This window comes from Vidua chalybeata, chromosome 2 (genome assembly GCF_026979565.1).
Source record: "Vidua chalybeata isolate OUT-0048 chromosome 2, bVidCha1 merged haplotype, whole genome shotgun sequence".
NCBI classification, from domain to species: Eukaryota; Metazoa; Chordata; class Aves; order Passeriformes; family Viduidae; genus Vidua; species Vidua chalybeata.
The window spans coordinates 26,725,833-26,740,474 of NC_071531.1; the positions used below are offsets into that span (position 1 = coordinate 26,725,833).

A 14,642-nucleotide genomic window follows, 5' to 3' on the forward strand; every position below is an offset into this window, starting at 1 on the left:
CTGAGTCCCACAGAGCAGAGGGTATTTGTGTTGGACACAGCTTCCTGCTGCTTTGGTCCTAGAACAGTTCTTTAACCCATACTGGAGTGGAAAGGTGTATTGCTGTATTATCCTATACCATTTTTCATTTTATTAACTTGACTAAGAGTCAGCTTGCAAATATATAGCAGCACATAACACAAGGGGTGTTAGAGGGGTCCTTTAAAATTAACTTTCTGTAAGAATCTTTTTTTTCCAGATTTGTAGTTACAAAAATGACACATTTTTCTTTGCATACACATGCCTTTGAGTAGTCTGTTCGCTGCTGTGCATCATGCTTGTCAATGGGGTGTCCTATAGAGACAAGGAAAAAGTAAAGCTATATTTAATAAAACACCTTGGTATTCCCCCAGGTGCTTCTGATGTCTGTACTTCTGGATGACATTCCTGTGCCTCCAATAACACTCAGATGCTTTCCCCAGGGGGAAGGTGGAGTGGCCCGGCAGAAACACTGCACTTCCAGAAAATGAGATGCTGGGATGACTTTTCATGGTATTCGTTAAAGCCACAAGCAGAGGCATTTTTCAATTCTGATGGGTGTATTAAATGGATCTGCTCTGGTGGGGTGGGTTTCATGCTCTTACACCTGCATCTTTCGGCAGGAGGTGAAGCACAGCCCGCTGCCAGCACTGCCTGCCGGTGCCTCCACCCGCTTCTGGGCGCCAGATGGTCACTGCGGCAGGCACACTCCACACTGATCAAAGAGTAACTTTCTTCAATGCACCTTCACACACAGGCGTTAACTTACTCATTTTTATTAGGAAAGGCTTTAGTAGCTGTGCAGGTCTTGGAATGCCGTGTGACAGATCTTTTTGCCTACAGCACACAGTGAAGGAGACAGGCAAAGAGGCACAGCTCTTCAGAGCACTATCCATGTTGTCTGGAGGGGGATTTCATTTCATTCAGATGTGTCCCCAGTTCTAACTTTTTTCATTAGCAATTTGCAGTTCCTCTGCAAATCCTCTGTATTCTTCTGGATTTTGCTGTATATGAATGGAGCTACCCGCTTAAAAGACAAGTTATTTTGGAAGCTCTTTCAAACATAACTAAAAAAGCATACAATAAACAGCCAGCTAACAAAGCATCAAACAGTCTCTGCCAAATCAGTGGCAGCATCCTACAGATATTTTTCTCTCTGCCAGGATGGTTATTTCCCTTGAAAGCAAAGCTTTGCCCCCCTACACAGCATTTTAAAGATTAAGCATACAGTACCATCAAACTCCTTAGGTAAGGCATAGATTGCATTACTCATTTGAAACTAGGAAAAAAACCCCACACTAAGCTGAAAGACTACAGAGCCTTGTAGTAATTTAGAAATAAAAGAACCATTACTTTAATTCATGATGGGAGAAGACAATTTATCAAAGTAAGAGCAAGACTTCTGCCAGGTGCACACTGCTGATCCAGAAACATGCCTGGCAAACACGCTCTGTATCACTTACCCTAGATGGGACCTTCCTATTCCCAAGACCTTTGTAGCAATTCAAGGCCAGATTACTTTCTTTACTTTTTAGCCACTTTCTCTTCCCAAGCCTCATTTTACTGTGTAAAAAGGCAACAGCCCCCAGTGCTACAGAAAAGAAAGTGGATTTTACTCCATTGCACACTTCATCAATGTAATTCTTCTGCAATACAAGCTGGGTTTTTATTGATAATTAACTGGTCTGGCTAGAAGATGAATCAGGTCCCTGTTTTTACCTTCACCTGATGCAAATGAATACTTTTGAGAAAAACCAACCAACTGCCAGACATAAATTTGAAATCTGGCACTGTTTTATCTGGAGACCTTAATATGGGAATTTGCAGTTTAGGTGCTTGTGTTCGCTTCTCTTTCATGGGCTTTTCTGTGGACCATCTAGGAGCTGTCCTACACAGAGATCTGGGCAACTGACAGTGGGAAGAACCTCTAAAACAAACTGTTCCAATTATCAGCTACAGCTTTTCTAATTCTCAATCACAGCTTTTAAAGTAAAAACTCTGTAGAGGCATTTTTAAGGTGAACTTGTTATTTACTGGAAAAGATACTCTCCTACTGAAAAAATCAAGACATTTGCCAGCCTTTCTGTAAGGCTCTGTGTACCCATTTTGATTTGAGCATCCTATGTAAACCTTGCATTTACTGTGGCCCAGGTACCAGTGTACTCTAATAATTTTCAAATAAAACTACTTGTGCCGTTCTAAAGCATTAACTGTCTGCTCAAATCAATCAAAGAGAGACAATTAATATCACAATTACAATTAAAAAACCCCAACAAAACAAAACACAAAGAAACCAAAATATCCCTAACCAACCAACCAACCAACCCCAAACACTCAAGATAAACTCTTGAAGCTTCTTTGATTATATATTCTGGCCAAAAGATCTAGCTTTCAGTGGACTTTTCATGGTCATATTTTATTAATAGCTCCTAAGAAGCATATTTTTGGAAGTTTCCCTTTATTATTCCTATTTTTGGTTAATTCATAAGTGAGAAGCAGATCAGATTCACAAAGTTCCTCTGAACTACATCTGAAAGGAGAGATCATTAAGCATCTTTCAGAAATAGAATAAAAACAATCTCTGCTGCTGTTGCTAGTTGTAATGTGGTTCTTAGAAATCTTCTTCTGATCCTGATTATCTTCCTCACTGCCAATCTTTGTGCAGACAATTCTGGCCTATCCACTCCCCTCTTCCTCACTTGGCTTTCCCAATTCAAAGGAAAAGAGGTCGGCCAGGACTGATATCCGACTGACTTTCAAACTCCCCAAGCCCTGCTGGTGAGCATGTCCTTCCCATTTTATGTTCAAAACCTCGGCTCATGCCCTGTCCTATTTCCTCTCAGGTCTTTGTTCCATGCAGCAGCATTTCAGTCAGAAATCATCACCTTCAGAATGCCTCGGTGGTCCTTCCTACAAAACCTTCTAATCTAAACCAGGATACAAAGTATCATCCCAGAGATCAGACTACAGCAAAGCAGAGACAGGCAAGGTTCAGGCGAGGCAAAGCACCTAGAGGTGTTTCTCCAGCAACTGCAGGAGGCTCACACGTTCTTCTTGCTCCCTGCTTCAGCAGAGCAAAACCTCCTTACCCCTCCTGTGCCCATGCCATGCATGAGAACTGCCACAGCAACTGCTGGTGGACAACACTGAGCCTCTGCACTACACCCTCAGCATGTACTTCATCCCCTGCTCCACCACCTAAGTCCCTGATCATCCGTGGGGCCCCATTTTGGCATCTTCTGCCTCACTACATTCATGGAGGGGAACTCCCTTTCCAAGCCTGTCCCCAGCAGCATCATGCTGCTTCTCTCCCCATGCCACTCAGCTTCACAATGGCCACTCCTGCATCCAGGGACCAATGTGGTGGCAGCCTGGCTGTCCCATGAGAAGCTCAGCAGAGACCATCACCCCACTGCCTTCCTCCAAGTCAGCTCTTGACCTGTGCTTCACTGTGAGGAACCCCTGCCATCAACCCCCTCCCCAGCTGCCATGAAATCTGGTTGAGCATAATGCAGGTGACTGCAAAATTAAACAGCCTCGACATCTGACTGCATCAGTAGTTGATTTGCCCTGCTGGTTTATTGTGAGGCTAACTGGCATTTACCTATGATGTGTACTAAATTTCAAAACTCCGTGTGGGTGTGTATAGAAATACAAAAAATTAAGAAAGGAAGAAAGGAAGGGATGAAGTCACCATCAATGGCAACAGCCAGTTTCTTTTTCCTGCCACTAAATCCATGCTGGCACGATGCTGAATACTGCCAAAGGTTTCTTTTCTATTTCAGCAACCAATACTGACGTGAAAGCCTGAAGCGTTAATATGCTGAAAATCCCCCTTGCAGAAGACTCAATGATATGTTGGCAACTCAATCATTCTGCATTTGTGTTTCAGCAATGTCAAATAGCAGCAGTTAAGCAGAAACCTGCTGGCAAATTGACAAATAACAGCCATGAAGCAATTAACTGGCAAAGCTGGAGCATTCTTCATTATGTATCCTGAAGAACAAAAGGAATGGGAAAAAAACCCAAACATGCTTGCTTCCAATAAATTCTCCCTGTAGAAAGCTTAGTAGAATGTGAGCTGCCCAGATAGAGTAGGTCTTCAGTTTTCAAAAGTTATAGAAAATAAACAGTTTCCCAATGTGCTCAAAAGCAACACAGGCTCCAGGAGGGGTCAGAGCCTGCCCAGCAGTCCTTTTGCATGCAGGACTTGGTGTAGGAAGTCACTAATTCAAAAAAAAGTCTAATGCTTGCCCAAAGTACCATGCAGGTACCTATAAAACAAGAAATCAAAAATAAAATAAATAGGGCAAGGCATACATCTACTAAACCCAGACAGAAATGCTATGATCCAACCCTTCTCTCAAACTAAGTTTGTGTTTAGATCCTTGAAAGCCAAGAAACCTGTTGAGGCTCCAGCTACAACTCCTCTCTACAACAGCAAAGCAGAAGATTGTTTTTCTGCAGTGTGAAAGCCATGTTAATGCTGAAGGGCAATTTCTCTTGCCCAAGCTCTTGCCTTGTGCAGCTCAAGCTGTGCAAGAACCTCAACTTCACTGCTTCAAGGGGTTCCCTTGCACATGGAAATCCCCCACAAAAGGCAGGTGTGATGCTGCCTGCCCCATGGGGCAGCAGCGTCACCTGACTCCTATGCCAGGGGGATGAAAGAATCAAAGAAGTGGAGAAATGCAAAAGGTGGAGGAGTATTTAACTCCTCTTTCCCTTTTCTCCATGAGTCTTGATCATCATCTGAGCTAGAGGTGAAGCAGGAGGGGATAAAGCCAAACAACCTCAGAACACACTGCTGGAACAGCCTGATAAGACCACTGCTAGGGACAATAATTTTTTTTTTTTAAAGCCTGTAATAAGTTACTAGCAAAACACACTGGCATGTTGCTTGTTGCAGTCCTTCAAAATTCTCCAAGATCCATCTTCATAACCCCCATACTCTAAATATATTTCTGAAGAGTCTGTTCCTCAGCGTGAATGTATATACATTTATCTCTTTCATCAAACACTATCAAGTATAAACATCCTAAGTAAATTAAAAGTCGATAAAGAAGAAAAGGAAAAAGTAATGAAAAGTAATTAAAAGCATGCACATCTCAGTGGTAAAATACAGTTAAACACAAGCTATTACTATAGAGCATAAATAATAATTAAAACACATACTGCTAATTTTTTGCTCCATTACTCTGAAGCATCACACATTACTCTGAATTTCCCAGTCTACACAAGCAAAGATTCAGCAGCGACAGTTTGGACTGAATTTACGTTTTCCAACTGGTAGGAAATTCCCCACAAGCAGGCTGGGTAGCACTTCAGCATATGGTTTCCTGACACCCATAAGAGCTCTGCAGAAATCCCAGCAGCTGCGCTGGAGAGGACAAGGGCTGCGTGATGGAGCATCCATCAGCAGGACTGCTGAGGAGGAGACGGGCTACTTCCTATAACTACCCTATTACTGGGATCATGGCATCTAAAACTCCCATTCAAATCAGCTGAGAGCAATTTAAATCACAAGCCTGCTCGGATCCCTTTAAGACAGAAAAGTGGAAGGCAGTCTGGCACAACAAACTACTCCATTGTGGTGGCAGTGACAGCCATGTCTGCCGGACTTGGCAGGGCAGCAGGGACTGTGCACTGCCTGCTTGCTCCTCGCCACCCTGCCTGCTGCACTCGCTCTATTTAACACCTTTCCAGAGCAAAATTAAACCTAAATTAAAACATGTTGCATAGTCAGCCCTAGGAAGCAGGAGAGAGCACTTGCACATGTTTCTTCAGCAGAAGGGGTGGAGGCAAACTTTAGCTGTTGCATTTAAAACAAAAAATGTATACTACCACCAGATCTGTGACCTGCAGAGTTTTCAGTCGCTTTTGTCCTCAACAGGAACTTTCAGGGTGACAGATCGTAAATCATCATCATATCTCACAGCAAAAACTCTCAAAAGTGCTTTGTCTTCTGTGAAAGATGGTTTGTCTTATGTGCAGTGATTCAGAAGTACAGGTCACCTGTCCAACATATCTCAATGGTGACACTGCAGCATTTGCTTTCACAGAAAGTTGATTACAGGAAAATTAATCAATCTAAATTTGCACAAAGAAGCAAAGACAAAACCTGGATATATGCTATTAGTCAGCTCTATGTGACATCAGTAAAAGCCTAAGAAGTCATGCTTTGCATGTACAACCTTTTTGAAATCAACTTCAAGAAGAAAAATATTTGAGATGACAATAGAAACAGCAACATGGGGAATGAAAACTGAATGTAATCATTTATATACTTTGGAAAGTGGCATGTTTATTGATAGTGCCATATAGGTATTAATTAATCACAATAAAAATAAAAGTTCTTAACTAAAGCTTTCCTGTTTTATTTGATGAAATGGTTACATTATATTTAGGCCCTGACCATCGCTGATGGTGCTGCAGACTGGCTGCAGTCCTTGTGACACCTGAAGACACATGCAGACAATGCACGCTTGAGGTGCACATGGCTCCCACCTGGAGTAGAAGGGAAAACGCTTTTCCAAAACTAAAAGGTCTGGGGAATGTCTCTACACATTTGAAAGAGGTAGCCTTTATACATGGAGAGGAAGTGTCCAAATAGATTAGGACCTTATCTGCCATTTCCAGAAATGACTTCTGCAATTAGCATGAAGATACCAGGGGAATTGCTCAACAGATGGAGCATGAAGGCAGGCAGGTACAGCATCATTCTAGCACACTGACATTGCTCTCCAATGAACAGGGAACAACAGTGCTCACCACCCCAGAACAGCACAGGATGGTGTTCATCCTCTTCAGCAATAGGCCAATGGAGCACAAACTGATCTTCCAAGAGAACACTGTCTGCCAAAGTTATCTTGCAGTTTATCTGGCAAACAGGCACAACTTGCATTTCACCGTATAAGGTCCATTTTTGTACATAGCAATATTAATGAATGTTTCAAAGTTTCTCCTAGCAAATGCAGTTGATGCATGCAGCACAACTGAGAAAAAAACAGCAGGCTTTCCACTGCACAGCTTTTCACATAGGTCTGTCTGGGATTCTCCACTTTACCAATATTAGAGCTGAGTTAGTTTTACAGTCCAATGCCATTTCTCTTAGAAAGATCCACAACTTGAATGGAAGAGTGCATCTGATCTCATAATTGCAGCTAATAGCTTCATGTCCTCTGCACAGCTCACATTGCTTCAGCCCCTCACTCACTATCTATCAGTATTTATACATTCAAAGATCTCTATTTCTTAGTAACCTGTTGTTTAAATGAAGTATTTTCAAACTACATGCTCTCCTATTAAACATGTGATATGCAGGGTCAGGTTGGATTTCCAGCAGTGAGTTCACAGCTACGGCTGCCCAGAGAATTAGTGTGTAACACCAGCCAGCTGTTTAACCATGTCAGTGCAAAATCCTTGCAGTTCTGCAAAACCCAAATGCTTCCAAACTCTCTGCTCTTTAATATGTGGTACCACGAACACACTGCTGAAATTGTAGGTCAGTTTCTGGTTTCAGTTGAACCGCTTTAATTCCATTGATCTTCATGAAGTGGTGTGGATGTATAGAAAATTCCTACCTGATATAAAGCTTTACCTTACAAGTAATCTTCTCTGAAACAAAGCTGAATGTCTGGCAGCCTCTACCGAGGAAAATATTTAGTGATGTCTTGTGCTGGCCATAGCCTTTACAAGAGCTAGGTATGTTCTAAGAGTCTGTCCTTCACCTTTCAGGCAGAAAACATTCACTGGATCCTAAGGGCCAAATATGACCCTTATAATCCTGTTCAGGGATCTCAGTGAAAGGACTGGCTGTCGTGCACAGACACTTGAGAGCAGAAGCTGGTCTACAAAACATCCCAACAAATAACCGACACAAGTTCTAACCCAAGTATGCAGTGTGGCTTCCTGAGAAACCATCAGACAAAATATGCTTCAGATGACTGCCTCACAAGGGCAAGAGCAACCAAACACTTCCTGAGCTTCAGGAACTGTTGGTGGGTTAACACAGAAAAAAACACAAACAGTACAAAATTTTTCCAGTGCAACTCTACTAAGCAAACTGACAGCCATGTGCTATTTGAGCAGTTCAAAGAGGAAAGACAGCACAGTTGGCTACATTTAGCCTGCCAGAGCCACCAATAGAGACAAATCAAATAGCAGCTCCCTTGAAACTGCAGAGAAACACAAAAAAACCTACTTATATTCGAGGCACTACAACATTATATCTTTAAGGTTGCCTTGTGTTCTCAATTCAAAGTGTCTTAAAACCTTTAAATAAACATGAAATCTCTCATTGATTACTCCCCAGATGATACCACTTTGGTTGGAAGCATGACCCAGTTTTCCCAGCCACCTTACAGAAACAGTCCTTGCTTGCTTTTTAATAAAAGAGATGAGTTGAAAGTCAGTTCCCTGTGCAATTTTGAGAGCCTGAAGTTTTTTCAGGCTTCTTCATTTCCACAATGAAGCATTTACAGCTCTGGAATTTTCCACAATTCCTTCTGCTGTAGGTCACAGCAAGAAAAAAAAAAAAAAAGAACACTTTGGGGAAAATACAAGAAGTATTGCATAAAAGCCCATAACATGAATCTCTGCTGTAACTGCTTCATTTGATCTTTCCTGGTGGAAGCTGATGAAGCACGGGGTAGCTTACATTTTCCAGCAGTGTCTTTGTAACTCTGCTAGCCAGCCCAATACCTCTGGTTTACTTTCCAGCCCTTCCACATCTTTCTTTTTGGCTCTTTGCCTTGTGACTCAAGTGTTTCCTAAGCAGAAACCCTCTCCCACCCCAGAAGAGACTTTATGGTGCAGTCCTGCTACAACTCATCAGAGCTGGATTTCCTCCTGACAGAGACCAGGCAGGTCACAGCTCAGAGGTTCTACTCCCAGACCCTGCTTTTTTTGGGACTTTTCTATTGCAATTTTTTCTCTCTCAGCTGGACCACAAGCAGGGGAGAGGGGTAAGAAAGGGCCTGGAGATGAAGCTGCCCCAAAAATGGAGTGGGCAGCTGTTATTTACCATCTGGCAAAGCTCCCATAGCTCAACAGAGGGAGCCCCACTCCGGTGAATCTTGCCGGGATTGCTACCAGTAGAGAAGATACTTCATTATTTCTTTTTTTTTTCCCCTTTCTTTTTTTTAGCATAAATAAATTCACACCAGGCAAATATTTCTCCTCTCTTTCTCCCTCCCTTCCCACAAATGTTAATTTAAAGATTACACAAAAGCTTCTTCCATAATTTCAACCACTGAGAATCAAGAAAACTGGCGCCTCAAACAACAAAAGCCACTTTGGCAGCCTCAGCTCACAGGCTGCAGCGCCCAAAGAAAACAACCTAGAAAAAATTTAAAATTAAGGATTTTTAAAAATTAGCTTTCTGAGGTGACACATGTGGGGATTACTTCTCCATATGGACGCCTGCATTTACTGAGGAGTCTCTGAGGCAGAGTATTGCAAGGCCTGAAGGGTGAAGCAGGGATGGTTTTTTGCAGGGGATTGAGCAGGGTCACTGCCAGGGTTTCAAAGGAGTATGGGAGAGGCAGTATAAGATAAAAGATCATTAAGGCCCTCTGATATGGGAAGGGAATGAAAAGTGCCCACCCAAAGAACCTGCCTGTGGTGTCAGGGTGGCCTCTAAACTGAAATGGATAAACGGGTGAAGGATGAGAAGCCAGCCTTGATTTTTATTTCTGATGAAGGGGAGGATCTGAAATTCCTATTTAAGCCCCAACTTTGCAAAAAGATCACATTTGATTTACTTATGCAGCTTTTACTTTTTGCTTTATGATAAATAACTGTGGTGCCTAGGAAGCACCTCTTTCTGTTGTATCTTTTTCACTGCATGTGACCACAGAACAGATTTTTGCACTATAAAACCGAAAATATATCCTCTGCTTTCCACTTGTCCAAAGTTTTCGTAAGACAGCTTTTAAAAATGTACTCTAAGAGAACTTTCTGAGGTGGCATTCACAGTTTCATAAATACTGTATTACCTGAACTGTGCCTTCCCTGAACTGACAGGGCGTTTGATAAATGCACCGTGGACTGCATACACAGTGGAGCTAAAGAACATGTTTCCTTGGTAGCTCAGTTGTAAACTTCAATAGGTGGATAAATTCCCATGTCACTAGAGAATATTTACAACTGAACCTTATTTATCAGCAGCGTGCCCTTACCAACAGCCCACACAAATCCTGTTATACAAAAATGGCTATGGCTCTTTTCTCATAGTTAAATGAAAATCACAGAGGTTTCTTTTGCACCAGGACAGGTTTTATAGCCAGTGAGAAAAAACTGCATTAGGCGATGCTAATGTTGAAATATTCTTGGCACAAAATGTCAGTGTGAGAGGAGCTAGCTCATGCACATCTGCACTGTGTGAGCAGCCTCCTCGTCCCCTTGCTGGTGGAGAACTTCTCAAGTGAGAGCCCTTCGGGAGTGTCCATCCTCTCATTGTCTGAAGAAACCTACATGATGACCAACTGCCAGGAATTTGGAGAGATTATTTCCCCTCTGTTTGCTGTGATTAGCAAGATGAAAATATCTGCTATGCAGTAAAAATAAAAAAGGTGTGCTTTTTAAATCACAGCATTTCATCCCTGTTTATCAGAAGTATCCCCGTGGTTGTTATTCTCCCTCAAAGAGGACCTTATTTTTCAGAATCCCTGCCCACTCTTTGGTGGGACTGCAGGCTCCCTGACATCCCACACCCTGCTTCCACTTTGTTCTCCTACCCAGATCCCGTGCCCTGAAATGATTCATTAGCTACAATTTACTGACGCACGCTTTCTTCATGCAGATGATTAGGAATTGTTTTCAGGCCTCAGTCCCGCTGCCAGAACAGGCTGGCACCTTCCTGCACATCAGCCAGCTGACTGCCAGGGGGGCTTTAATCAGCTCTGACTTTGACGTGTGCTGGGCACTCTGGGCAGGGGTGCCCACTGTGCTGAAGAGGTCAAAGAGCACTTTGCACTCTAGTGCTGCCAGTCCTCATCTCCTCTGGTGTAGAAAAGGCCCCTCCACTGCTGTGCTGGGCTCCCATTAGGAGCAGTTCAGCTTCTCCCCTGCATGGAGCAAACCTCTGTGCACTTTGATGTTCGGAAGCAATAGCAGTTGGAGGAGACAAGGAAAACATCAAGGAAGATACAAGGCTTCGTAATGCAAATCATGCTTTTATATCATTCTCCCATATCCCCTTTGGGGAGAGGAAAGTTGATTATCTACAGAATATGGGTCAAATTTATGCCTTAAGGATCTTTCAGTGCTTTGGCTGCTTGCTGACATAGTATGGGGCTCCTCGCTGCCTTTTCAGGTTAATGCTTTCGAAGTGCTGTCCCTGGGCATCATCATCATCATCATCCTCAATTTCATAATATTACTAAAAAAATTAATTTCCTGCACCCACTCCCAGGAGTTTCTCTCATGCTGAACTTAATTGATGCTTCCTCCTGCACTCTGAGGAATGATTAAAATGAATACTGCACATGTTAGGAAGCACCTCAGATTTCAAACTCTGCATGGTTTCTAATTAAAGAGACACACACAGGATGCTTGTGCTACATTTCACTCCTCTCTAAGGCTATTATTATTACATACATTTCAGCAGTAGTCAAAAGAGTCTCCTCTACCTCACATAATAGGATCCTGATTTAGACTGGATAATCACCAGTCGTTGATCTGGGTGAAAAATGTCATTAGGAAAGGGAAAAGAAAAGGCCAGTGCTGTAACCAGCCCTCTGGCAGAGAGATTGATATTAATGACAGAAGTGTTTGAATTTCTGGCTAACCTAGAGTATATAGTATCCAGTGTTTAGCACTGGCACTAATGAAGTACAATAAATAAAAAAGAAAAACCAGCTAGAAAACCCCCATCATAATCAGGGCTGCCTGATGCTCAGAGATTTTTGAGGAAAAAGGCACAGGTACATGAGTGTCAGCACTATTCCCACACTTCCCTACCCACCATTTCCCTCCCAGTTTTCTGGTCTCTCTGTGTCTTGGTGATAAATACTTGATTCCTGGATAAAACTGCTTCACTTCAGGTACAATTTTTGAGATGTTGGTCACCTTTACCTGCCTCAGGAAATCTCGGGACCCAAGCACCAGGGGGGAGACAACCAGTGCTGAAATCTCACCCCAGTTAGTTAGACATCTGCATCATCAGCACCTGCATTTGACATCAACAAGGCTGCACAACAAAGCTAATACCCCTGCTTTTCCGTGAGAAGATATGGGGCTGTAAAGCTCAGAGGGGAAAATATTTCACATAGGTGTGTTATTGATACAAAGTCAGCTCATAAACCCGATCTTGCCAAGCTGTGCAGTCATTTTGAAAACTGCAGCTACACCTTGCTAGATGCAATGACCTTACTTTTTTCCAAGGCCAGCTTTTGACTTTGCTTACATGAATGTAAATAAATCAAGTGCTCTCCCACTGCTCATAATGACAGTATTCCTGATTGTCACTGTTGTGGCAGAACACTCAAGTTCTGTGGCAAATGACACCAGGGGAAATGCTATGATAGCAATCCTATACTGTATTGCATGCATGTTTTACCACCAAATAATACTTAAAATATGGGATCCATTTGCTTTTCCAGTGTCTTGTGAAATGCTATAGGTTGTAAATAATTCAAACCAATAATAACAGGATGTCTGGGCATTTCTTTTTCAGGTTTAAGAAGGTAACTGTCTAACTTGGTGAAAGAAACTGCTTTTACTGAAATAGTTTTCTCTACTGATAAAGAAACTATTTTCAATTAGACACACTGCATATTAGCAATAGAAAAAGACTTAAAAACTTAACAACAAAGTAAAATAGTGTAGTGTATACATTTTTTATTATTTATTCATCTCTGTATGGTTTCAAATCCCTTCAGAATAGAATTGAACCCCTGTGCCTCTGCCTTGGGTTAATGCTACAATCGCAGAGATATTGTATGAAACAGGCTTCTTGTCTGTCTGTGTTATAAAACTGAAAAGTATTTTGCTTTTCAAAGACAGGTTTTAGACACAACTTTGGGAAGGATTAGGGTATATCTCACAAAAGGAAGAAGAGACTTTGGCCCCTGAGAGGGACAGAAGTAAGACATACAATCCTCAACACTTCCCTAGAAACTAAATCAGCACACTAGCTTTACCTCACCCCACCTTCAGCTAGCACCTCAGGCTCCCAGCCTGCCCTAACTCTTCTCACTGGGATTAGGTCCCTATTTCAGGACAGTGACTCTGGTATTTCCATCTGCAAAACACAGGTGAAGTATGGAGTTCAGTGTTGCTTGGAAAAAATATAAAGATACTCTGAAAAAGACTACATCTTGTATTTCCATGACGTCAAAACCAATTCAGCTTTGTTTCTCTGCTCATTATGCCTAATTATTCCATCATACTGTCTTCAAAAAGCTACCTATAGTTATGTGTGACATATGACCTCAGCACATCTGAAGACCAAGGGTTTGCAAGTGCATTCTGTGAAACAGCAGTGAGTGCTCTATGGTCAAGTCGTCTCTCTCTGAACTGCTGGAGAAAGCTGCAACTCCCTGGACTCTCTCAGCAGTGGGACCTAGAAGAAAGACTTTGAGAAAGAAGTGGCCAAGGGTGCAATTTTATGATATGTGAGCCCATCTTCAGGCAAATCCTTGTTGGTTAGTGTGCCTGGATTTAGCTCCCTGAGCTGCCTCCTCCAGCTCCGAGATGAGGACAATGTGCTGCTGCACAAGGAGTGTAATGGGACTTCACATCTAATGGGAGGGCTCAGAAGGGAACCAGAGCATCCTTTTAGAGCAGCAGCCCCCAGATGGGCTCCATAGGCTCATTGCTACCCTAAACACACAGTTTCAGTATGATAGTAAATGATAGCTCCAAGTCTGGGAAAGCGCACTGGATCTTTCACTTGGGCAGATGGGAATTACCATGCTGTATTTCAAAGGATGGGAATTTAATTTCCATATCATGCAGTGCTTTCTTTTCACCACCTTATCCCCCTGCCTGCCAGAATCTCAACTAAGGAATTGTCCATATCCTCGTTTGAATGTTTCTATGGATTTAGAACTTGAAAGATTATATCTGTGCTCAGAAATTATGCATAAGTCCATTACAGCACAACAATAACTCAGCTGTAATTGCCTAGCAGTGCAGGCTGGAACAAAGCAAGTGTGAGCAAATCCAGAATCTGAGCAAATATGAGAAAAGTCAAGAAATGATGGACAGAGACCTCTTTGAGACTGCTGGACTCCCACATGGCCTCTGAGTCTAGTCCTCTGCAATCAAAAAGAAATGTTGTAATAGATTTATTTCTCAGGTTCTCAGCCATTTTTTTTCTACATGCTGCACTTCACCACAGGCAGCAAAGCACCTTCAAATCCCTCTTGTGAACTAAACACCAAGCAGGAATGACCAGAACCTGCAACTTTCACATGGTAAATGAAGACAGCAGGACATAGCAGAAGCAATGTCAGTGTCCCACTCCTGATAAAGAAGGGAGCTCAGCGAATTGTAGTCAGAGTGCTGGGTCACCACGAGATGATAAGTACCAAGAAGAATTGAAAAACTTATCACCAATGTACCTTGTAAGCTGAGTGGAAGAGAAAACTTCTTTCTGTCCACAGATGCAAAGAATGATC

At 42.4% G+C, this 14,642-nt stretch overlaps 1 protein-coding gene across 2 annotated transcripts in view; it reads right to left on the minus strand.

The window, feature by feature from the left end:
• SH3RF3 (SH3 domain containing ring finger 3) overlaps positions 1–14,642 on the minus strand; it is a 246,099-nt gene that overhangs the window by 93,282 nt on the left and 138,175 nt on the right. The gene's annotated exons all lie outside the window — the stretch shown is intronic.